General features: G+C 40.5%; 1 pseudogene; it reads left to right on the top strand.

Moving 5' to 3' along the window:
* The first annotated feature begins 13,699 nt into the window (after nucleotides 1–13,699).
* LOC142163944 (uncharacterized) lies at nucleotides 13,700–22,559 on the top strand (annotated as a pseudogene).
* The last annotated feature ends 2,667 nt before the right edge of the window (nucleotides 22,560–25,226 follow it).

Raw genomic sequence — 25,226 nt, 5'->3', positions numbered from 1 at the left:
GTCATCTCTCTCGTCTTGTAACATTCCCTTTTCGGATGGGAAGGTGTCTTTGGTCATTATTGACATTGTCTTAACTATGCCATACTTCTTATGAGTCATACTATGTTCACCACAAACTTGAGTAATTCACATTCACTTATTAATTAGATCCATATCACTTCTCTATATCTTGTCATGATAATTTAAGATACAACCTCTTCATTTACAATATTTTTTTGTATCTTTGTTAAACTTGTTAATGGTGATTATCATAGTAAATAGTCATTCCAACATCTTGACCAACAATCTTGAATTGAAATCTAGGGTCTACCATAGGTGCCCTTATTCACATCCTTTAGTAAAATTCTTTATAAGTCTTGTCACCATCCTGATAGTACTAGCTGACATCAACACCTTGTTTTCTTCCATGGTTTCTCAGTATTCGACTGATAATTCTTATTCACCAAAGTCATACGTGCTGAATGTATCAGTTCCAATCTATTCTCAACCTATCATTCCATTTTGGACAATCTGGCAATTTTTGGCTATTAGCCCAAACATCTTGTGTTATAACTTGAACCTTGAGTTTCACTCTCGTAACTTCTATATCTTCCACAACAGGCAGTCAATACGATCAAGAATCCGTACTCTTACTTCAGGTACAAACGCATTATCTAGAGTAAGAAGAAAGTGAAACTACCTAGATGTCATTGTAGCCTCCCTGATATAAATGTGGCCGACAACACACTGATAAGATGGACTCTACTTGACACGACTCCATAGACTTCGTAGGACTCGACTTAGAACCTAGTGCTCTGATATCAAGTTTGTCACGATCCAAATCCACGTGACCGACACCCGGCACACTACTCGACCTGAGTGAACCAACCCATATGTCAAGAATAAGTATAATTGCGAAAGCCAATTGAAAATTTTGTATATTTTAAAATTAAGTCACAACATATTTTTCATTTCCAAAATCATACATGAAACTTTTCATAAAAATGATATAATCAAATTAAATAATTATTCATGACGTCCCCAATCCAATTGTTTTACAATCCAACACAACTAAATATGGAGCCTCTATATCAAAGAATAGAACCACCACTTAGAATAATTCCAATAAAAGAAAATAAGAAATAATATGATAGCTACCACGAAATAAAAGTGGTGCTTCATAATACCTCGGAAAGAGAGTCATCCTAGTCATGTCCACACATCACGTGTCATACCTTATCCTGAAATACGTAAAGAAAATGGGATCATGAAGAGGGGCTCCTAAGGGCTGAGTACACCACGATGGTACTCAATAAGTGTCATAGACTTTCTCTAACTTAAGTTCTTAGGACAAACTTTATAAAAATAATGCACCAATATTTGATATAAAACAATAAGAAATTTTATCAATTCATAATCCTTATCATTTTAAATAAAAGACAAGTGAAATATAACCCACAATATAAGCTTTTAAAACCTTTATATCAATCCAATATTTTGAATAAAATAATACAAAATTATTCCATTCGCTTCAAGTCATTGAAATCACTTTCGGCTCCTTAGGCCTAAACATAAGAAAATCATCCTTACCTTTCACTGGGAGTACTATACCATCACCGACACAAGAAGGTCAACTAGGTTATGTAACTAGCGGCAAGTATCATATACCCTACTTGCTCAGGTCGTCTCATCGTTGTATCATACGAATCGACTCAGCCATGCTAATAATAGCACAAAATAGTATCCTCTCGAGGGAGATTATTCTGCCATAGTCTATACCACAAAGTGGCCATCTATGCCTACACCAACATGTGTAGTTTCATGACGACGAACACAATATATCCTAAGCCAATCTTGGTGAACACAAGTAACTATCAAAATATTTGATACTTCAAAAATAGATTCATAGCATAGTAGCCTCAAAGGATCTATTTTTTTTTTATCAAATCATAGCATTAATAGAAAATCTAAACCATTTGAACAAAAATTAAATAAACAATATTTTACATGTTAAAGCCCTTAGCAATTTTACATCAATCTTTAAAAGATACCACAAGTGCTATTCTATTTATCCATTTTCAAAAGAAATACTTTCCATGAAAACTTATCTTTAGCACTCAAATATGTATACTCTTATCAATACATAATTTTTGATGAAAAATTATAACATTTACCTTAAGTGTCATTTTTCCAACAAGATTTAAAATAAAATTTTATAAAACAATATGACACTACATATGCAACATATTATTTTAGTACATGGAAACATCCGTACTTGTTTATCCCCACAAGCACGAAAGCACATTTGCAAATAATTTAAGCATTAACTCGAAATATGCTTTTAGAGAAAATCCCGCAAGAAGAGTAAGTTTTGCTCAACTTATCTCGCTTTCGCTTTTTTAACATTCACAAGCTTTCAATCCTCTTTCATCATTCCAATGTTGATTAAAATGCTCAAACATCACCAACAAGTCGATATCTACAATTAGATATCCTAGTTACGTTAAAATATAACCTAAAATATTAATTAATATCCATTTATGACTCATAAGTTGGCTACAAGCCTCCAACAACTCAAATTGCCGAATAGATTCACATGCTTGACCATTCAACTTAATTCTTATATCTTAATACCCATTTAAAGTCATTAATAATACTACCGTCATGCCCCGACCTCGGAGAGCGCGACCGGCGCTCAACAGAGTTACCCCGATCGAGAAATCCTGCACAGTGCCGTCTACCCAAATCACCCTCAAATAAAGAGAATAATGCATTTCATTAATTAGTCAGTAAGACATCATGTGAACAACACCAGTTCATTTCCATTAGTTACGTCATTAACAAGTCTTCAAAACATTACGTTGTACCGTCATAGTTAAAGTGGAACATATGATACAATTACAACATTTTTAGTTTAACCTTCCCAAAAACAGATACATCCCACACTATGTCTACGGAGCCTCTAACAGGAACACAAGAGTGCTATGACAGTGCCGGCAACAAGGCCCTGACTATACCTCAAAAAGCTATGTACAAAGGATAAAAGATACAGGACCCCGAAATAAAGTGAGGCTCACCAAATCAGCTGAGGAGAGGGTGTGTTGATATCACTTATCAATACCACCTGCTATGGAACTACCTGCATCCATTAAAGATGCAGCACCCCCAGCAAAGGGACGTTAGTACATATGGAATAGTACTAGTATGTAAAACTAAACACCCTCTCAATAGAACGAGCAACAGTAAACGAAGAATAAAACATGAAATCAATAAAAGATTGAGACTCAAACAGTATCAAGGTGTCAAGTTAAGGTTCAAATAGGTCTCGATAATTTAAGTTGGGAGATCTTTAGCACTGATACACCACAGTATTTTAGCACGGAGTCCGATCTCAGCCCGACTGGCTAAGCTGTCTAACCCCGAGATGTACACTCACAATACTACCATGTGCACGGCATGGCATCCGATCTCAGCCCTATAGGCTAAGCCGTCTCATCACAATGCCGTGTGGATAGACATCACATCACATCTCGCTAACAATAATATCATCCTATTTAAGGGGAAAACATCTCAATACACCAATCGCATCCCATACAAGGGGAAACAGTCTCATCACATTAACACAGGGATTTACCCCTCAGTCACTCCTACACCGACACGTGTAGTTTTGGGCTTAGGTTGTTCCGACCTACCCTTCCTCGATGGCTAAACGATACTCCCAAGGCATTTATTATTAAGAGTATTTACCACTCAGTTCATATTCTTTTACAAGTCATTCATTTTATTGGCATCATTGGCCATAACACAATAACATTCTTGGCACATGGCCGTACTTCATAATTCATGCTCAAAATTGCACTTTCAATCATTATCATGGATAATCAACAACAAGGCCTTTTAAATTAAGATTTTAAACACATACTTGAGCAAATTAGGGTCTTAGTCACATATGATTTCTTATACAATTTGATGTGATCACTTTCATTTGGACTTGACTTGAAGTAACAATATTTTAATACATACCCATACTTCAAATACTCTCCGAAGAATAGCACAATATGATAAGAACATTCCGGAACACATTTTGAAAATATTCATATATATACATCATCCGACGCCAAACTTATTTAGAAAAGTCAATTCATAACGGACAACTCGGGACTTACAAAATCATCGTGGGAATTCAATTCTAAGAGAGGATTTTAGCCAACATACCTTGCCTCAAGCTTTTTAATTACTACAATATTCCGGAAATCCTTGCCACTTCGATCTATTTAAAGATATAGCAAAATTGAACACAAATTAGGAAGAAGTTCATAGTTGTGATGACCCAAAAGGTCATCTTATATTTTAGAGCTCGATTCTGTGCTCTTAAGCCTTAAAAATCTCATTTTTACCCTCCTCGATTTGCATGCGCATTTCGAGCGTGTTTCTGGAAAACTTTTATGTTAAAAATTGATGAAAATAAGAATTTTTACCTTAAAAGTTAATTTTGTTGACTTTGGTCAACATTTTTGGTAAATGGGCCCGGATCCATATTTTGATGGTCCCTGTGGGTCCGTATCAAATTATGGGACATGGGTGTATGTCCGGAATCGAATTCGGAGGTCCCTAGCTCGAGTTATGAATTTTTGATGAAAATTAAAAGTCTGAAAATTAATTATTTTTAAGAATTGGTTGATATTTGTCCCTGTTGATACTGGGCCCGTATTTTGGTTCCAAAGCCCGGTATAGGTCAAATATAATATTTAAGACTTGTCTGTGAAATTTGGTGAGAAACGGAGTTGATTTGACGTGATTCGGACGTCCAGTTGAGAAGATAGGAATTTTAAAGTGTTCTTGCAAATTTCATTTGATTTGGTGTTAAATTAATAATTCTAGGTGTTATTTTGGTGATTTGATCATGCGAGCAAGTTCGTATGATATTTTTAGAGTTGTATGCATGTTTGGTTTAGAGCCCCGAGGGCTCGGGTAAGTTTCGGATAGGCCACGAGATGTTTGTAATAACATCGATAACTATGAATCAGACATCAAAATGCATGAATTTTAAAGAAAAGTTCAAGAACCTCTAGAATTGCAACCAACCGTCTGACCCAATAAAACCAACTTTGATTGATACCAAATTTTGGAGACAAGTTCCAAATAGAAAAACGGACCTATTCCAAGTCCCAAAACCAAATTCCAAACCTAAAAGCCAAAAGGTCAACCTACGGCCAAACTTGGGAAAACTTCTAAACCTCAAATTGACAACTTTCAGTAAAACAATTCAAATCAACCTAGGGACATCCGAATTTGATTCCGGGCTTACGCCCAAGTACAAAATCACGATACAAACCTATCGAAATCATCAAAACACCTTTTCGAGGACATTTTCACAAAAAGTCAAACCTTGGTCAACATTTTTAACTTAGGCTTTTAAACCAAGAACCAAAGGGTCCAAATCAACCCAAAACCTTTCTAGAACGAAACTAACCACCCCTGCAAGACATAAAACCACAAATACACATGTGTGAAGCATAAAAAGAGATAACGGGGCCCAAATACACAAAATAACTGGTCGGGTCATTACATTCTCCCCCTTTTAAAAGGTGAGGATAATGACTCCAGATGTCGTGCTCGGTCTCCCAGGTCGCCTCCTTGACCGGATGACCCCTCCATTGAACTTTCATCGATGCAATGTTCTTTAACCTAAACTTTTGGACCTGTCTATCCAAGATAGCCATCGGCTCCTCATTATAAGTCAAATCCTTGTCTAGTTGGATTGATCTGAAATCTAATACATGTGATGTATCAACATAATACTTTTGGAGCATGGAAATATAGAACACTGGGTGAACTACCGATAAACTAGGTGGAAATGCAAGTTTGCAGGCCACCTCGCTCACTATCTCAAGGATCTCAAAAGTAACAATATACCTAGTGCTTAACTTTCCTTTCTTCCCGAACCTCATCACACCCTTCATAGGTGAAACTCGAAGCAAAAACCTCTCTCCCGCCATATATGCTACATCATCAGCCTTCCGATCAGCATAACACTTTTGTCTAGACTGTGATGTACGAAGCTGATCTTGAATCATCTTGGCTTTCTACAAGGCATCCCGAACCAAATCAGTGCCCAACAACCTAGCCTCACCTAGCTCAAATCAAGTAACTAGAGAACAACACCGCCTCCCATATAATTCATCACAAGGAGCCATCTGAATACTCGATTGGTAGATATTGTTGTAGGCAAACTCTGCAAGCGGTAGAAACTGGTCCCATGACCCGCGAAATCCATAACACAGGCACGTAGCATATCCTCCAAGATCTGAATGGTGCGCTCGGATTGCCCGTATGTCTGGGGTGAAATATTGTACTCAACTCAACCCGTGTGCCTAACTCATGTTGCACGGCTCTCCAAAAATGTGATGTAATCTGCACGCCATGGAGACAGAAATTCTCATGGATATAGATCTGAGCCAGCTACTCTAAAGAATAAGTAGTCACCACCAGAATGAAATATGCCAATTTGGTCAGCCTATCCATAATAACCCATATTGCGTCAAATTTCTTCAAAGTCAGTGGGAGCCCGACAACGAAATCCATGACAATATGCTCATATTTCAACTCGGGAATCTAAAGTCTTTGAAGCAAATGACTCATCCTCTGATGCTCGTACTTTACTTGCTGACAGTTCAAGCACCGAGCCACATACTCCACTATATCTTTCTTCATTCTTCTCCACCAATAGTGCTATCATAAATCTTGATACATCTTAGCAGGACCCGGGTGAATGGAGTACCGCAAACTGTGGGCCTCCTCAAGGATCAACTCACGCAACCCGTCCACATGGGGCACATATATTCGACCCTGCATCCTCAACACCCCGTCATCTCTGGTAGAAACCTTCTTAGCATCACCGTGCTACACTGTTTCTATAAGACAAGCAAATGGGGGTCTTCATACTGACGCGCCCTGATGCGATCATATAAGGAAGACCAAAAAATTACACAAGCTAGAACCCGACTGGGCTCCAAAACATCTAACCTCACGAACTGGTTGGCCAAGGCCTGAACATTTGATGCAAGTGGTCTCTCACCAATAGGAATGAATGTAAGGCTACCCATACTCTTAGCCTTCCTACTCAAGGCATCGGCCGCCAAATTTGCCTTTCAGGGATGATACAGAATGGTGATACCATAGTATTTTAACAGCGCTAACCACCCCCGCTGCCTCAAGTTCAGATCTTTTTGCTTAAACAAGTGTTGTAGACTCCGATGATCGGTGAATTCCTCGCAAGACACGCCATAGAGATAGTGCCTCTAGATCTTCAATGCATGAACAATGGAAGCCAACTCTAAATCATGAACGGGGTAGTTCTTCTCATGGCGCTTCAACTGGCACGAATCATAAGTAATCACCCTACCCTCCTAAATCAATATACATCCAATGCCAATCCACGAGACATCACAATACACTGTATAAGAACCCGATGCAGATGGCAAAACCAGAACTGGAGCTGTGGTAAAGGAAGTCTTAAGCTTCTGAAAGCTCTCCTCATACTAGTCAGACCACCTGAATGGAGAACCCTTCTGGGTAAATATAAATAGATGAGAAACCCTTTACAAAACGGTGATAATACCCGGCCAACCCAAGAAAACTCTGGATCTCAGTAGCTGAAGACGGTCTGGGCCAACTCTATGAGTCAATCTAAATGGGCGAGAAACCCTCTACAAAATGGTGATAATACCCGGCCAAACCAAGAAAACTCTGGATCTCAGTAGCTGAAGACGGTCTGGGCCAACTCTGAATTGCTTCAATTTTATTCGGATCTACCTTAATCCCCTCGCTAAACACCGCTTGACCCAAAAATGCCACCGCATCAAGCCAAAACTCACATTTGAGAATTTTGTATATAACTTGTTCTCTCTCACTGTTTGGTGCACGATCCTCAAATGATGCTCATGATCCTCCCGACTGCGGGAGTACACCAGGATGTCATAAATGAATACGATGACAAAAAATAAGATATGGCTATAATACACTGTTCATCAAATGCATAAATGCTACTGGGGCATTGGTCAACCCAAATAAAATTACTAGAAACTCATAGAGACCATACCGAGTCCTGAAAGCAGTCTTAGGGATATTCGAGTCCCGAATCTTCAGCTGATGATACCCTGACCTCAAATCAAATTTTGAGAACACTCTAGCACCCTGATGCTGGTCAAATAAGTCATCAATACACGGTAGTGGGTACTTATTCTTGACTATGACCTTTTTCAGCTGCCTATAATCAATACACATCTGCATGAAGCCATCTTTCTTCTTCATGACTGAAACCCTTATCAAGCAACTCCTGAAGCTGCTCCTTCAACGCCTTTAACTCTACATGTTCCATATGATATGGTGGAATAGAAATGGACTGAGTGCTAGGCAACAGGTCAATACCAAAGTCAATGTCCCTCTTAGGTGGCATGCCCGGTAGGTTTGCTAGAAATACATCTGGAAAATCTCTCACTACCGGAAGTGACTCAACGCTAGTAGTATCAGCACTAGCATCTCTCACAAAGGCTAAGTATGCATCACATCCCTTATCAACCATTCGTTATGTCTTTAGAAAGAACACCACCCTTCTAGGAATATAGTCCAATGTACCCCTCTAGTCGAATCGTGGCAAACCTAGCATAGCCAATGTCACGTTCTTGGAATGACAATCCAAAATAGCATGATCCGGGCTCCGTCCTATGCCCAAGTCCATGGACTGGTAGACTTTTATTTGATACGGTCTCCACAAATAAACCCGAGGCAACCCTATGATAGACTAGAAAATACTTGTGATGACTGTGTCTGATGCGACCGCCTCCATCCTACCTGAAAAAGCATAGAATCTGGTATGGCCTCCCCTCTAGGGAGACCTCTCACCGCCTAACCTCCACCCCTAGCTAGCGGTGTAGGTAGAGCGGCAGCTGGAGAAGCAACCATAGCTTGTGAACATTGTGGACCGTGTGGAATCCGTAGAGCTTGTGTAGTATGTGGAGGTGCACTCCTCCTAAGTCTAGGACAGTCTCTCACCATATGTCTGGTATCACCACACTTAAAACAAGCTCTCAGTGGGCGTGGTTGCAGAAATTAACTATGGCTGATCGACTAGACTGACCGCTAAAGGCACCCAGTGTAGGAGGTACACTAGAAAGTGGATGTGCAAAATGGGATACCTAAGACCTCGGGATAGCCAGAGCACTGCCAGTAGCTAGAACTGCTGAATGAACTGGGCGACACACATACCCTCTTCCATGACGGGCTAAACCTTTAGCGTGGCCACTACTAAATCTTCTAGGGCTTTGAGACCTCTTGGCCTCCTTGTCCTCCCTTTCTCAGCCCCGCATATCCTGCAGCCTCCGTGCGATCTCTACCACCTGCTGAAATGGAGTATCTATCTCCAACTCTCAAGCCACACTGAATCTATGATCATAACTGAGCCCCTCGATGAATCTCCGAACTCGCTCTCTGACTATCGAAACCAAGGCAAGTGCATGTCGGCATAGCTCACCGAATCTGAAGGCATACTCTGTCACGGACATAGTCCTCTGACGCAGCTGCTCAAACTCTATGCACCATGAATTTTGAAGGGTCTGGGGAACGAACTGTCTCAAAAACATCTTTAAAAACTGAGCCCAAGTGAGTGGGGCTGCATCAGCTAGCCTACCCTCCTCGTAAGCCTATCACCACCTGCATGCTGCTCCTGACAGTTGAAATGTAGTAAAGGCAACTCCGCTCATCTCCACAATACCCATGGTGTGGAGAATATACTAGAACTTGTATAAAAATCCATGTGCATCCTCAGTAAATGCGCCACTGAAAGTAGGAGGGTGAAACTTCTTGAACCTCTCAAGTCTCAAATGTTCCTCCTTAGATGCCTCTGCCCTAAGTCAGATACTTCTTGAAAGATGTTCCTTCTCTTAAGATTAATTTGAGATCATGTTACCATCAGTTGAACGTTAGGGCTTCTGAGATCCCTAAATGGCGTTTAGGACTCGTTATGGATATTATGAGTTCTTGGTAATGTCTTTTTGTTTGACTAATGCCCCAACAACTTTCATGCATTTAATGAACAATATATTTCAGCCATATTTTGATTCCTGTTTGATTTGGAGCCCCGAGGGCTCGGGTGAGTTTCGGATAGGCCACAGGATGTTTTGGACTTTGAAAATCTGGTATTTTGCTGCAGCAGGTGTTCTGGCATGTCCTTCTTCGCGTTCGCGAAGGTACTCTCGCGAACGCGAAGAGTAAACTGGGCAGCTGAGGATTTCTTCTTCGCGAACGCGAAGCGATGGGGGCGTTACCCTTCGCGAATGCGATAAGCCCATCGCGAACGCGTAGTGTTAGGCACTGGGGAGGGGGAGTCAGTCAGTTTTTCCTTTATCGCGAACGCGAGCAATGTCTCGCTAACGCAAAGGCTAGGGGGTAGCCTACACGAGCGCGAACAAGGTCTCATGAACACGACAGTGTTCTCGTGAACGTGATGAACACTGTCGCCCATCACTTAATAGAATCCAAAAAACGGGAATTGGCCATGTATTTCATTTTCTCAAAAACCAAACAGACTAGAGGCGCTTTTCAAGAGTTGTTTTCTTTCCCAAAGTGTTGGTAAGTGATTCTAAACTATTTTCTTTCAATTACCCATTACATTTTATGAATTATCAACCTAAAATCTAGAGTTTTCATGGTAGAATTAGGGTTTTGGGTAGAAACAGGGGATTTCGGAAATTTGGGGATTTAGACCTCAAATTGAGGACGAATTCCAAAACCAATTATATATTCGGGCTCGGGGATGAATGGGTAAATGGATTTTGGTCAGAACCTCGGGTTATGAGCAAGCGAGCCCGGGGTCAATTTTTTGACTTTTTGAAGGAAAATTTGGGAAATCTAAATTTATGCAATATAATTGATTCCTTTAGAAATATTTGATATTATTGAGCCATTTTTGAATAGATACGAGTGGTTTGGAGGTGAATTCTAGAGGAAAAGTTGTGATTGAGTATTAAGTAGCCTTCGAAGCGAGGTAAGTGTTGTGTCTAACCCTGACTTGAGGGAATTAGAAACCTCAGATTATTTGCTATGTGAAATTCATGTGAGCGGCGTATATGTAAGGTAATGAGTACTTATGCGCCGCCAATTTACCTGTTTTCCATGTTTCTCCCATTTTTCGTATATTATCTCTTTCCTATGCCTAATTGCTACTTGTTTATACTAGTGTTGTTAAATTGATCGTTCTTATCATGTTTACGGATTTTCTGGTGATAATTGAGTATTTATTTCAAGTTGAGATTGATATTGTGAAACCAAATATCGAAATAAGGTTTGTACTTGTTATTTTATCTCCTTGTTGTTATTTATTCATTGCATTATCTTAATGGAGAGTGTTAATGCACAAAGGGTGATGACGTGCCATATTATGAGTGTTAATGCACGAAGGGTGATGCCGTGCCATATTGTGAGTGTTAATGCACGAAGGGTGATGAAGTACCATATTGTGAGTGTAAAAGCATGAAGGGTGATGCGGTGCCATGATATGAGAGTTAATGCACGAAGGGTGATGTCGTGCTGTTTCTATTGAGTTTATGGTGAGATTGAGAGTAAAAGCACGAAGGGTGATGCCATGCAATTATTCCTTTACTTTATTCGTGTTCCTGTTGATTCATAGTATATTGGTTGTTCCAGTTATCATCCTATTGTAGTTCTTTATCTCGTATTTCTCCCAGCATATTTTCCCCTCCCGATATTTCCTGTCTAGCTCTTCATTATTGTTATTTGTATATATACTGTTAAATTGCACAAGTTGATTTGTAGGTGCCTTGCCTTAGCCTCGTCACTACTTCGTCGAGATTAGGCTCGAAACTTACCAGTACATGGGGTCGGTTATACTGATACTGCACTCTGCACTTTCTGTGCAAATTTTGGTACCGGCTTAGGTTGATCGAGATTTTTATTGTTGGACCCGCCATTCGGAGACTCAAGGTAGATCTGCCAACTTTCACAGACGTTGAAGTCCTCGTCTTTACTTCTGTTTTATGGTTTCTTTCATTCAAATAGATATTTTTCTTTCAGACTATTACTTGTAGTAAATTCTACAATGCTCGTGAATTGTGACTCCAGATCCGGGTGGTAGTAATTAATACAGCTTGGATATTATTCTACACTTATTATATTTCATCTTAGCTAATCATTGCCATTTACTGAATGGAAATAAGGATTGGGTTTAATAATTCTCTAACGTTGGCTTGCCTAGCAAGTGAAATGTTAGGCGCCATCACGGTCCCGACGGTGGGAATTTCGGGTCGTGACAAGTTGGTATCAGAGCACTAGGTTGCCTAGGTCTCACGATTCATGAGCAAGGTTAGTAGAGTCTGGAGGATCGGTACAGAGACATCTCGAGGCCGAGGCAGGGCTCAGCCCAAAGCTCGAGCAGCTGCCCCAGCAGTGGAGCCTCAGATAGAGCTTGACGAGGAGGTTCTAGCCTAGACTATTCCAGCCTGGCTAGCTCAGGTTCCGGAGGGGTTCTTTGCCACCCCAGTACTTCAGGACGCTTTGGTCCGTTTGGTGGGCCTTTTGGAGATTGTGGCCCAGACTGGCGCATTTCCCATGGCACCGGCTGTCTCTCAGGCTGGAGGGGGAGCCCGACTCCCACTACTCCTGCTCTGGAATAGATTGCTCCCCAGTATTAGGCTCCAGCAGCTCAGCCAGTCGGAGTAGTTCAGCTGGTTATTGCGGCGCAGACCAGTGATGGGTCAACTATGTCTTCTGAGGCTTTATGAAGATTGGATAGATTTACCAAGCTCTTTCCTGTTCACTTCAGTGGTGCTACTTCAGAGGATCCCCAGGAGTATCTTGACATCTGTCACGAGGTTCTACAGAACATGGGTATAGTGGAGACCAATGGGGTCGATTTTGCGGCATTCTAGATGACTGGTTCTGCCAAGAAATGGTGGAGAGATTATTTGTTGACCAGACCAGCTGGGTCGCCTGCTCTTACTTGGGACCAGTTCTCTCAGCTCTTCATAGAGAAGTTTCTGCCTATCACATTGAGAGAGGAGCGTGGCCATCAGTTTGAGTGTCTCCAGCAGGGCAGTATGATTGTTACTCAGTATGAGACCCATTTTGTAGATTTGGCTCATCATGCTATTCTTCTGCTTCTCACCAGAGAGAGAGAGAGAGAGAGAGAGAGAGAGAGAGAGAGAGAGAGAGAGAGAGAGAGAGAGAGAGAGAGAGGGTGAGGAGGTTTATTGACAGACTTTCTCAGCCTATCAGATTGCAGATAGCTAAGGAGACTGGGAGTGAGATTTCTTTCCAGGTAGCTGCTAATGTCACCAGACAAGTCGAGATGGTTCTTACTCAGGGAGGTCAGGGGTCTGATAAGAGACCTTTCTATTCCGGTGAGTTCAGCGGTGCCTCATCTAGAGGCAAGGGTACTTTTGGTAGAGGCCATCCTCCCAGGCCATTTCATTCAGCACTCCAGGCATCCCACGGTGTCTCAGGTGGTCGTGGCCCTCAGATGCATTATTCCGACCAGCTAGCCTACAATGCACCACCAGCTCCTATTAGTGCACCTCTACTCCAGAGTTATCAGGGTGGTTACCCAGGTCGACAGGGTCAGTTTCAGGGTCACCAGTCATAGCAGTCGAGGTTATATTATACTTGTGGTGATCCGAGGAATATTTCTAGATTTTGCCCTCGGGAAATGGGCAGCTCACAGAATCAGAGTACTCGTGCCATGGTTCTGGCACCAGTTATTGCACCACCTTCTCAGCCAGCAAAAGGTAGGGGTCAGGCAACCAGAGGTAGAGGCCAGACTGTTAGAGGTGGAGGTCAGGCCGTTAGAGCTGGAGACCAGCCAGCTAGAGGTCATCCCAAGGACATAGTTTAGGGTGGTGGGGCCCAGCCCCAGTGTTATGCTTTCCTAGCCAGGCCTGAGGATGAGTCATCTAACACTGTCATCACAGGTACTGTTTCAGTTTGCAGTAGAGATGCTTCAGTTCTATTTGATCCGGGATCTACTTACTCCTCTGTGTCGTCCTATTTTGCTCCATATTTGGTTGTGCCCCGTGATTCTTTGAGTGCTCATGTGTATGTGTCCATGCCAGTGGGGGTGCTATTATTGTAGACTGTGTTTATCATTCGTGTGTGGTCACCACTGGGAGTCTTGAGACTCGTGTAGACCTTCTACTTCTCGATATGGTTGATTTTGATGTCATACTGGGTATGGATTGGCTATCACCTTATCTTGCTATATTATATTGTCATGCCAAGGCGGTGACCTTAGCCTTGTATAGGTCACCTCGATTAGAGTGGAAAGAGACTCTTGGCCATTCTACCAGCAGGGTTATCTCTTATGTGAAGGCTCGGCATATGGTCGAGAAGAGATCTCTAGCTTATTTGGCTTATGTCCGCGATTCTAGTGCGGAGATTCCTTCCATCGGTTCAGTGCCGGTTGTTCGTGAGTTTCCAGAGGTGTTTCCTGCAGATCTGCCGGGAATGCCACCCAACAGGGATATTGATTTCTACATTGATTTGGCTCCGGGTGCACAACCCATTTCCATTCCGCCATATCGTATGGCCTCGCCGGAATTGAAAGAATTGAAAGAACAGTTACAAGATTTGCTTGATAAGGGCTTCATTAGACCTAGTGTCTCGCCCTGGGGTGCACCTGTGTTGTTTGTGAAGAAGAAAGATGGATCGATGAGGATGTGTATAGATTATCGGTAGTTGAACAAAGTCACCATCAATAACAAGTATCCATTGCCGAGGATTAATGATTTATTTGATCAGCTTTAGGGTGCCAAGGTATTTTCAAAGATTGATTTGAGATCTGGCTACCATCAGTTGAGGATTAGGGCATCCGATGTTCCTAAGACAGCTTTTCGGACTCGGTATGGGCATTATGAGTTTCTATTGATGTCATTTGGGCTGACCAATGCCCCAGCAATATTCATGGATTTGATGAACCGGGTGTTCAAGCCCTACTTGGATTCCTTTGTGATTGTATTTATCGATGATATCTTGATCTACTCCCACAGCCGAGAGGAGCATGATCAGCACCTTCGGATCGTTCTTCAGACTTTGAGAGACAACCAGTTATATGCTAAGTTCTCAAAATGCGAGTTTTGGTTAAGTTCAGTTGCTTTCTTGGGTCATGTTGTATCATCAGAGGGTATTCAGGTGGATCCTAAGAAGATTGAGGCAGTTAAAAACTGGCCCAGACCCACATCAGCTACATAGATCCGTAGTTTCTTGGGATTGGCGGGTTATTACCGTTGATTCATGGAGGGGTTTTGATCCATAGCAGCCCCGTTGACCCGGTTGACCCAGAAGGGTGCCCCGTTCAAGTGGTCAGATGAGTGTGAGGCGAGCTTTCACAAGCTCAAGACAGATTTGACTACAACGCCAGTATTGGTGTTACCCACAGGTTCAGGATCGTATATGGTATATTGTGATGCATCCCGAGTTGGACTTGGTGCGGTATTGATGCAGGGTGGTAAGGTTATTGCATATGCTTCGCGGTAGCTGAAGGTTCACGAGAAGAATTACCCTCGTCATGATCTAGAGCTGGCAGCCATTGTTCACGCGCTGATGATTTGGAGGCACTATCTTTACGACGTGCCATGTGAGGTATTTACGGATCATCGGAGCTTGCAGTATTTGTTCAAGCAGAAGGAACTCAATTTGAGGCAGATGAGGTGGTTGGAGCTATTGAAAGACTATGATATCACCATATTGTATCATCTCGGGAAGGCCAATGTGGTGGTCGATGCTTTGAGTAAACAGTCAGCTAGTACGGGTAGCCTTGCTTATATTCCAGTTGGTGAGATACCGCTTGCATTGAATGTTCAGGCCCTGGCTAACCAGTTCGTGAGGTTGGATGTTTCTAAGCCCAGACATGTTCTAGCTTGTACAGTTGCTTGGTCTTCTTTGTTTGAGCGCATCAGATATCGGCAGGATGACGATCCTCATTTACTTGTCCTTAGAGACACAGTGCGTCACGGTGGTGCCAAGAAGGTTACTGTTGGAGATGATGGAGTTTTGAGGATGCAGGGTCGTATTTATGTGCCTAATGTGGATGGACTTCGTGAGTTGATTCTTGAGGAGGCCACAGTTCCCGGTATTCTATTCATCCGGGCACCGCTAAGATGTATCAGGACCTGCGACAGCATTATTGGTGGAGGACGATGAAGAAAGACATAGTTGAATATGTAGCTCGATGTCTAAATTTCCAGCAGGTAAAGTGTGAGCATCAGAGACCTGGTGGTTTGCTTCAGAAGATAGAGATTCCTGAGTGGAAGTGGGAGCGTATCACTATGGATTTTGTTGTTGGACTCCCACGGACACAGAGGAAGTTGGATGCAATTTGGGTCATTGTGGACAGGATGACCAAGTCAGCGCACTTCATTCCTGTGGCAGTTACCTATTCTTTGGAGCGGTTGGCAGAGATTTACATTCATGAGATTATCCGTCTTCACGGTGTGCCCGTATCTATCATTTCTGATCGAGGTACACAGTTCACCTCGCAATTCTGGAGGGTAGTACAACGTGAGTTGGGTATGTGAGTTGAGTTGTGCACAACATTTCATCCTCAGACGGACAGGCAATCCGAGTGCATTATTCAAATCTTGGAGGATATGCTCCGCGCATGTGTTATAGACTTCGGAGGATCGTGGGATAAGTTCTTGCCCCTTGCAGAGTTCACCTACAACAACAACTACCAGTCGAGCATTCAGATGGCTCCCTATGAGGCATTATATGGTAGGCGGTGCCGGTCGCCAGTTGGGTAGTTCGAGCCGGGAGAGGCTCGGTTATTGGGTATAGACTTAGTACATGATGCCTTGGATAAGGTTAGGATTATTCAGGATCGACTTCGCACAGCTTAGTCCAGGCAGAATAGTTATGCCGACTGCAGAGTTCGTGATGTTGTATTCATGGTCGGAGAGAGAGTGTTGCTTTGGGTATCACCCATGAAGGGAGTAATGAGGTTCGGAAAGAAGGAAAAGTTGATCCCTAAGTATATCAGGCCTTTTGAGCTTCTAGAGAGGGTAGGAGATGTGGCTTATAGGCTTGCGTTGCCACCTAGTTTAGCAGTTGTTCATCTGGTATTCCATATGTCCATGCTTCGAAAGTATCATAGCGATCTGTCCCATGTGTTAGATTTCAGCTCTGTCCAGTTGGACAAGGATTGGACTTACGAGGAGGAGCCGGTGGGTATTTTAGCCAGGCAAGTTCGCTAGTTGAGATCAAAGAGTTACCCTTCAGTTCGAGTGCAGTGGAGAGGTCAGCCTGTTGAGGCATCCACTTGGGAGTCCGAGTCCGATATGCGGAGTAGACACCCCCACCTTTTCACCAGCTCAGGTACTTTTCTATGTCCGTTCGAGGACGAACAATTGTTTTAGAGGTGGGAAATGTGATGACCCAAAAGGTCATCTTCTATTTTAGAACTCAATTTTGTGCTCTTAAGCCTTAAAATCTCATTTATCCTCCTCGATTTGCGTGCACCGGACGTGTTTTCGGAAAAATTTTATGTTGAAAATTGATAAAAATAAGAATTTTTGCCTTAAAAGTTGATTTTAGTTGACTTCAGTCAACATTTTTGATAAACGGGCTCGGATCCATATTTTGATGGTCCTGTGGGTCCGTATCGAATTATGGGACCTGGGCGTATGCCCGGAATCGAATTCGGAGGTTCCTAGCTCGAGTTATGAATGTTTGATGAAAACTAAAAGTCTGAAAATTAATTATTTTTAAGAATTAGTTGATGTTCGGCCTTGTTGATACCGGATCCGTATTTTGGTCTTGGATCCCGATATAGGTCCAATATAATATTTAAGACTTGTCTGTGAAATTTGGTAAGAAACGGAGTTGATTTGACATGATTCAGACGTCCAGTTGAGAAGATAGGAGTTTTAAAGCGTTCTTGAGAATTTTATTTGATTTGGTGCTAAATTCATAATTCTAGGTGTTATTTTGGCGATTTGATCACGCGAGCAAGTTCGTATGATATTTTTAGACTTGTGTGCATGTTTAGTTTGGAGCCCCGAGGGCTCGAGTGAGTTTCGGATAGGCCACAGGATGTTTGGACTTTGGAAAAATCTGGTTTTCTGCAGATTCTGGTATTCTGGCATGTCCTTCTTCGCGTTCGCGAAGGTGCTCTCGCGAACGCGAAGAGTAAACTGATGAGACCGGAATTTTCTTCTTCGCGAACGCGAAGGCTTGGACGCGAACGCGAAGAGATGAGGGCGTTACCCTTCGCGAAAGCGACAAGCTCATCGCGAACGCGTAGTGTTAGGCACTCGGGGGGGGGGGGGGAGGGAGAGTCAGTCTTTCCTTCATTGCGAACGTGAGCAATATCTCGTGAACGCGAAGGCCAGGGGGGTAGCCTACGCGAACAAGGTCTCGCGAACGCGGAGGCTTGGCAGCCTATACTCTTCGCGAACGCGATGAACACTGTCGCCCAGCACTTAACAGAATCCGAAATCGGGAATTGGCCATTTATTTCATTTTCTCAAAAACCAAACGGACTAGAGGCGATTTTCAAGAATTATTTTCTTCCCCAAAGTGTTGGTAAGTGATTCTAAACCATTTTCTTTTAATTACCCATTACATTTTATGAATTATCAACCTAAAATCTAGAGTTTTTATTGTAGAATTAGGGGTTTGGGTAGAAACTAGGGATTTCGGAAATTTGGGGATTTAGACCTCAAATCGAGGTTGGATTCCAAAACCAATTATATATTTGGGCTCGGAGGTGAATGGGTAAATGGATTTTGGTCCGAACCTCGGGTTTGACCAAGCGGCCCCGGGGTCGATTTTTTTACTTTTTGGAGGAAAATTTGGGAAATCTAAATTTATGCAATATAATTGATTCCTTTGGCAATATTTGATATTATTGAGTCATTTTTGAATTAGATACGAGTAGTTTGGAGGTGAATTATAGAGAAAAAGCTGTGATTGAGTATTAAATAGCCTTCGGAGCGAGGTAAGTGTTGTGTCTAACCCTGACTTGAGGGAATTAGGAACCTCAGATTGTTTGCTATGTGAAATTCATGTGAGCGGCGTATATGTGAGGTAACGAGTACTTATGCGCCGCCAATTCACCTGTTTTTCCTGTTTCCCTCGTTTTTCTTAGATTGTCTCTTTCCTATGCCTAATTGCTACTTGTTTATACTATTGTTGTTAAATTAATTGTTCTTATCATGTTTACGGATTTTCTGGTGATAATTGAGTATTTATTTCAAAGTTGAGATTGATATTGTGGAACCAAATGTTGAAGTAAGGTTTGTACTTATTATTCTATCTCCCTGTTGTTATTTATTCATTGCATTATGGTAAGGGAGAGTGTTAATGCACGAAGGGTGATGACGTGCCATATTGTGAGTGTTAATGCACGAAGGGTGATGTCGTGCCATATTGTGAGTGTTAATGCACGAAGGGTGATGTCGTGCCATATTGTGAGTGTAAAAGCACAAAGGGTGATGCCATGCCATGATATGAGAGTTAATGCACGGAGGGTGATGCTGTGCCGTTTCTATTGATTTTATGGTGAGATTGAGAGTAAAAGCACGAAGGACGATGCCATACAATTTTTCCTTTATTGTATTTGTGTTCTTGTTGATTCATAGTATATTGGTTGTTCCAGTTATCATCCTGTTGTAGTTCTTTATCTTGTATTTTCCCCAGGATGTTTCCCCCTCCCGATATTTCCTGTCTAGCTCTTCATTACTGTTATTTGTATATACACTGTTAAATTGCACATGTTGATTTTTAGGTTCCTTTCCTTAGCCTCGTCACTACTTCGTCGAGGTTAGGCTCGACACTTACCAGAACATGGGGTCGGTTGTACTGATACTGCACTCTACACTTTCTGTGCAGATTTTGGTACCGACTTAGGTTGATCGAGATTTTTGCTGTTGGACCCGCTATCCGGAGACTCAAGGTAGATCTGTCAGCGTTCACAGACCTTGAAGTCCCCGTCTTTCCTTCTGTTTTACTGTTTCTTTCATTCAAACAGTTGTATTTCTTTCAGACTATTACTTGTGAATTGTGACTCCAGATCCGGGTGGTAGTAATTAATACAGTTTTGATATTATTCCGCACTTATTATATTTCATCTTAGCTAATCATTGTCATTTACTAAATGGAAATAAGGATTGGGTTTAATAATTTTCTAACGTTGCCTTGCCTAGCAAGTAAAATGTTAGGCGTCATCACGGTCCCGACGGTAGGAATTCCGGGTCGTGACAATAGTTCTAGCTTACTTGAGCATTTTATGAAACACTATGTGTGCATTAAGGTTTCAAGGTCCTCCTATGGTGGATTCTTTCACCCCCACTATCCAAAGTTCACTTAAAAGAGCCAAATAATCCTCCCACTAACCTAGATGGTACATGCATGTAAAATAAACAACTTTCACACCCAAGAATTGCTTTACTAATTGCCTATTTTTAGTTAAATTTCGAAATTAAAGGTTAGGGTGTAGAATCTAACCTTTTGGTTGAAGATCTTGTGAGTTACTCTAGAGAAATCTTCAAGGTTTGAACCAAGATTGATGAGCAAATGACTTAGAACTCCTTTTCTCACTCTAGACCACTTTCCTCTCTCTCTAAAATGTAAGTTTGAACCTTCTAAAATGACCCTTAATAGTGTTTTATAAGAATGGGGTCGGATTTATAAAACCAAAAAAAATAAAGCTCCGAAACACAATCTGCGGTCGCATATGCGACCGCATAATATTTCTATGGTCCGCAAAATGGGTCGCGAAATGGCCCTCCGGAACTGTGCAATCCTGCCCTACTCTACGGCCATTCTGCGATCCGCAGACCTATTTTCCGGTCGCATAATGCGCCGCAGAACCTCCCTCTGGAAAATTTTTAAGCTAGTTCCGCGGTCGATGTGCGGCCCGCGAAATAGTTTTACGGTCGCATAGTTGACCGCAAAATATCATCCAAACTTTCCCAGTTACCTGTTTCACTCTGCGGTCATTCTGCAGCCCGCAGAGTGATTCTGCAGCCGCATAGTTGGCCGTAGAAATGTCTTTTTCTGCCAAAAATTTTCCTTTAATACCCAGCGCATTGTTCAACCCAAAAAGTCCAAACCACGGCGAGCTGAAGAATCTCCACAATCGTCAACACATAAGCCTACTTTGGCATCACGAAATCCAGGTTTTTAGGCAATATTTTACGGGGCCTTACAGCTACATCAATTGTTCAATGCCACCAAGTTACTATTCATCGTCATCCATAATCAACACTTGCAAAATATAAAATTCAGGTGATTACTTAATTTATCAATTCCAACTTTTGCTAACAAATAATTCCATAGGTTCATTGTATTCATCAATTTCATCACCAAGGTTACTATTCATCTTCTCTCATTTTCTCAAAAGTACTATTCATTCCATGAACTAGAGTTTTATAATCCAATATGTTAACCATTAAAACTTGTAACAAATGCTTCAAATACTTCTAACTACTCATAATAAACGATTTTGAAGCACTAGAATTACCTCTAGTAGATCAATCTTGAAAAATCACAACTTTGGTGATTTTTGTATCCTTGAGGATTTGATGATGAAATCTAGTATTTGGATGTACGAATGATATTAAAACTCATGTATATTGAGTAAGAATCAACCCAAAATATCATTAATAACTTAGCTTAGTTGGTAGGACTTGATTTGAGCTTAAAATCACATCTTCACCTTAAGAACCCTAACCCCCAAAGCTCAAAATACTCTCTCTCCCCGATTTTGTACTTATAGGCCCAAATTTTTGGGTTTCGGATGCGGCCCTCAACGCTTCGCGTCCCTAGTTCACTCCTCCTCCAAGCTCGGATGCGGACCCAGACGCTATGGTAGTACTTCACCGCCAGCCTTTGGTAATTTAATCATAACTTCTTGTAGGAATGTCTAAATGACAAACAGTTTGAAGCGTTAGAAACTAGACTCGAAAATCTTTCATTTGATAGGTTGTTATATATATATATATATATATATATATATATATATATATGCTCGTCCAAAGTTAGGTCATGCGCGTACTCATTTGGAACTTTAGTCTATCTTGTAATTTTCAACTTGACTTGTCCCAAGGGCTCTCCTTAAGCCCTATATCACTTCAAATACACCTTGTACACTTGTTATTATGTTAATGGGATATCTTTCATATTATTAATTAACACTCGCATACAAATAAATATAATTAGCACACGTCAGACCTCTTAATAACCTTATAATATTTCGAAACTTTTTTTTCGGGGCACTACATTAGCTGAAGCTCAAGAGCAACTGCTGCTCAATCTTAGCTGTTGTATAGTGTTTGAACATTTTCTAGTGGTATTAGTGTGGTTACATGCTCATTCTGGAGATGAGAAGACATTATATGGCTCATATTTACTATGCAGGCAATTGTTGATCTATGGACTAGCAGGAACTTGTTTTAGGTACTTTTATATTGGCTAGATATCTGGCTATAGAGTGGGCTGCTGTGCACACAGATGGAAATCAAATTTGCACATTACAAGCTATATCAACACCTGCTTCTGGCAGTTCTGGATGACTACTATGCAGTAGTGTAATTGTTTGGAGTCCTCATTTGCCTTGTTCATGGGAGTTGTGTTCTGTGGAATGCATAATCTGGCGTCCGGTGAGAGTTTTGGAGGTGCTATTATTTGGTTATTGCCCTTGGCCTTTGGATTCACCTGCACTACTTGCTTAAGGAAGCTTACATCCTACCATTATGTAATAACTAGCTTGTTAGTTTCAATTTTAGTTTCTTCTATTCTAGCTAGTGATAGTTTTCATTTTTAGAGTTACTTAGACACTTTTTTACAATTAAAATTTGATTTAGAATTATATATATATATATATATATATATATATATATATATATATATATATATATATATATATATATATATATATATATATATTAGCTACTAGGGAGTAAGTAATAAGAACCTTCAAATCAATTAATGTTGTTCAACAACAATAGTTGAGGCATTGGCATAAGAAACAAATGCATGAAAAATGAGACACGAACTTAATTAATTTACTTACGATGGTCTTTGCACTCCCTTTCTTACATTGTTAATAATAAAATTTAGGTCTAAAGGTTCTATACATGTAGAATTCTTTATGTTTATGTCTTTCTTAAATTCATCTTCTCAATATTTAGGGGAAACAAAACTAGAAATCTATAACTTATTTTTGGTAAAAATGGGCCCCCCAAATTTGGGGCCTAATGGTTCTTGCATCTTGCTTATGGATTAGTGACACCAATAACGATGTAATAATACTCCATACTCTCACTTTCACAAATCCATGATGGCCGATCAAATCACGGGGTATGCATATTCGAAAGAATCCAGCGTATTAGAATACTTTAATTTATGTGGAAGGGTTGAGCGAGCCTAAAAAGCAAGTTTAAATAAACTTAAATTGGTTTTTGGATATCTTGTTGAGAAAAATTCTTAGCTCAGGAAAGATATTGTATGAGGCAGAATTATTGACTTTGGGTTCAATGAAATGGCAATTCCCCATAATCTCGAGTCATTACAAAGCCAACACTTTAACACGTAGTTACTTAATCCCCTAGGTAATGAACACCACGCCGCATAGTCCAGCAAAGGAAAGCAGATTAGGCAACATAATTAGTTGACAACTCAAAGAACACAAGAATATATCCCATCACTTATCAATCATACATCATGTGTATGTTATATTAAAAAATTGAAAGGATTACTTCTACTCCTTAAATTAATAGCAATATAAAGATATTCAAGACCGCGTAATGTGCTACTCAAGAATAAAACTTCCACTTTGCTTTTTGACGCTGGCTTGCTGCACTGTCTACACGTAGCCTTGCTACTTTTTTATTTTTTGGGGTACATTAACAAAACAAAACTAAATGCATACACACTTCAGTCTCAACCAACTCAACTTTTGCTGCTCTTCTTCCACTTTTCCTAGTAACTATTTTCAGTTTGAGTTTATATCTTACTGGATCCATAGTATGGTCAAGTACTTAATCCACAATAACAGGTAACGCTTCAATCAAATGTTATACAATAGTTTTAAAGAAAAACTTGCTATACTGGTCAAATGTACTGAAGTGAAAAATGTTCTTATTATCTTTTCAATTTCACCAAGCTGTCAAGAGAGAGAAAAAGCAAGAAATTTTATAGTACATACATACATAATTTTTAAAAAATAATTAATCCGTGAGCTAATTATCTTAAATTATTATTCCATTGATACATTTTGTTAAATCAGAGCCACATTCAGTAGTGTTACTAAGTGGAATTACTAATGCACCCATTAATCTCTTTTGATGGATGCATACTTAGCTTTAATTTATACTTTAGAATAAAAACTATTCAACTAACATGACTTGAGCAGACAATAATTTGGCCATAGCAAATGCTGATACACTGCACACATATACACTGACTTGGGAAATAATTAATATACAACAAGAACGTTGGTCTTGTAACTGAAAAGGATACCTCCAAATACATATATGGCTCCTTACGAAAAAGTCAAATAAAAGGAATAATTCTTTTTCTTTCTCATATTTTTGGCTAGAAAAACATGTGATTAAACAAAACATGAGGGATTTGTACATATTGCTAACGATAATAAATGGAAATAGAACGTGGATTTGGACAAAAATTCCACATGAGGCAACCGTATACCCATATGGATAGCACTTTTACATCGTGCAATTGCATGCACCGCCACCCTTCACGTCCACCGTCTCGCAATTGGACCTTACAAAACATATAAGCTTGGAATAATTTCAATTAGTAATTTTTTTTGTCTCAAAAGGGACATAGGGTTCGACATAATTTCAAAATCGCTTTGACTTATAAAATCACTAACAATATAAAACAAATTTAATTTTGTAATATTAAAAAACTTATTGCATAACAATCGCTCATAAAAGAGTGAAGGTAATAAATTAGAAAATAACGTAAGTTACTTGCTATATAGAGTGTAAATAGTCTTATGCTATCCGTGTATAAACGTTTAATTCAATTCAAATAGCAATATTATATTTTTTGTTAAATACATATACACATATTCAGAAACCAATAAAAATAATTAATACCATAAATCGTACTCTTTTCTAGTCAAAACATTCAACTAACAAACAAAGGCCAGTAGAGCAATAAAATTATTCCAGTAATTCTGTATTCATGTGTCAATGATCTAACTCAACAAA

The sequence above is a fragment of the Nicotiana tabacum genome, chromosome 9, assembly GCF_000715075.1.
Source record: "Nicotiana tabacum cultivar K326 chromosome 9, ASM71507v2, whole genome shotgun sequence".
Classification (NCBI taxonomy): Eukaryota; Viridiplantae; Streptophyta; class Magnoliopsida; order Solanales; family Solanaceae; genus Nicotiana; species Nicotiana tabacum.
This window is presented reverse-complemented; position numbering and strand designations above follow the sequence as displayed.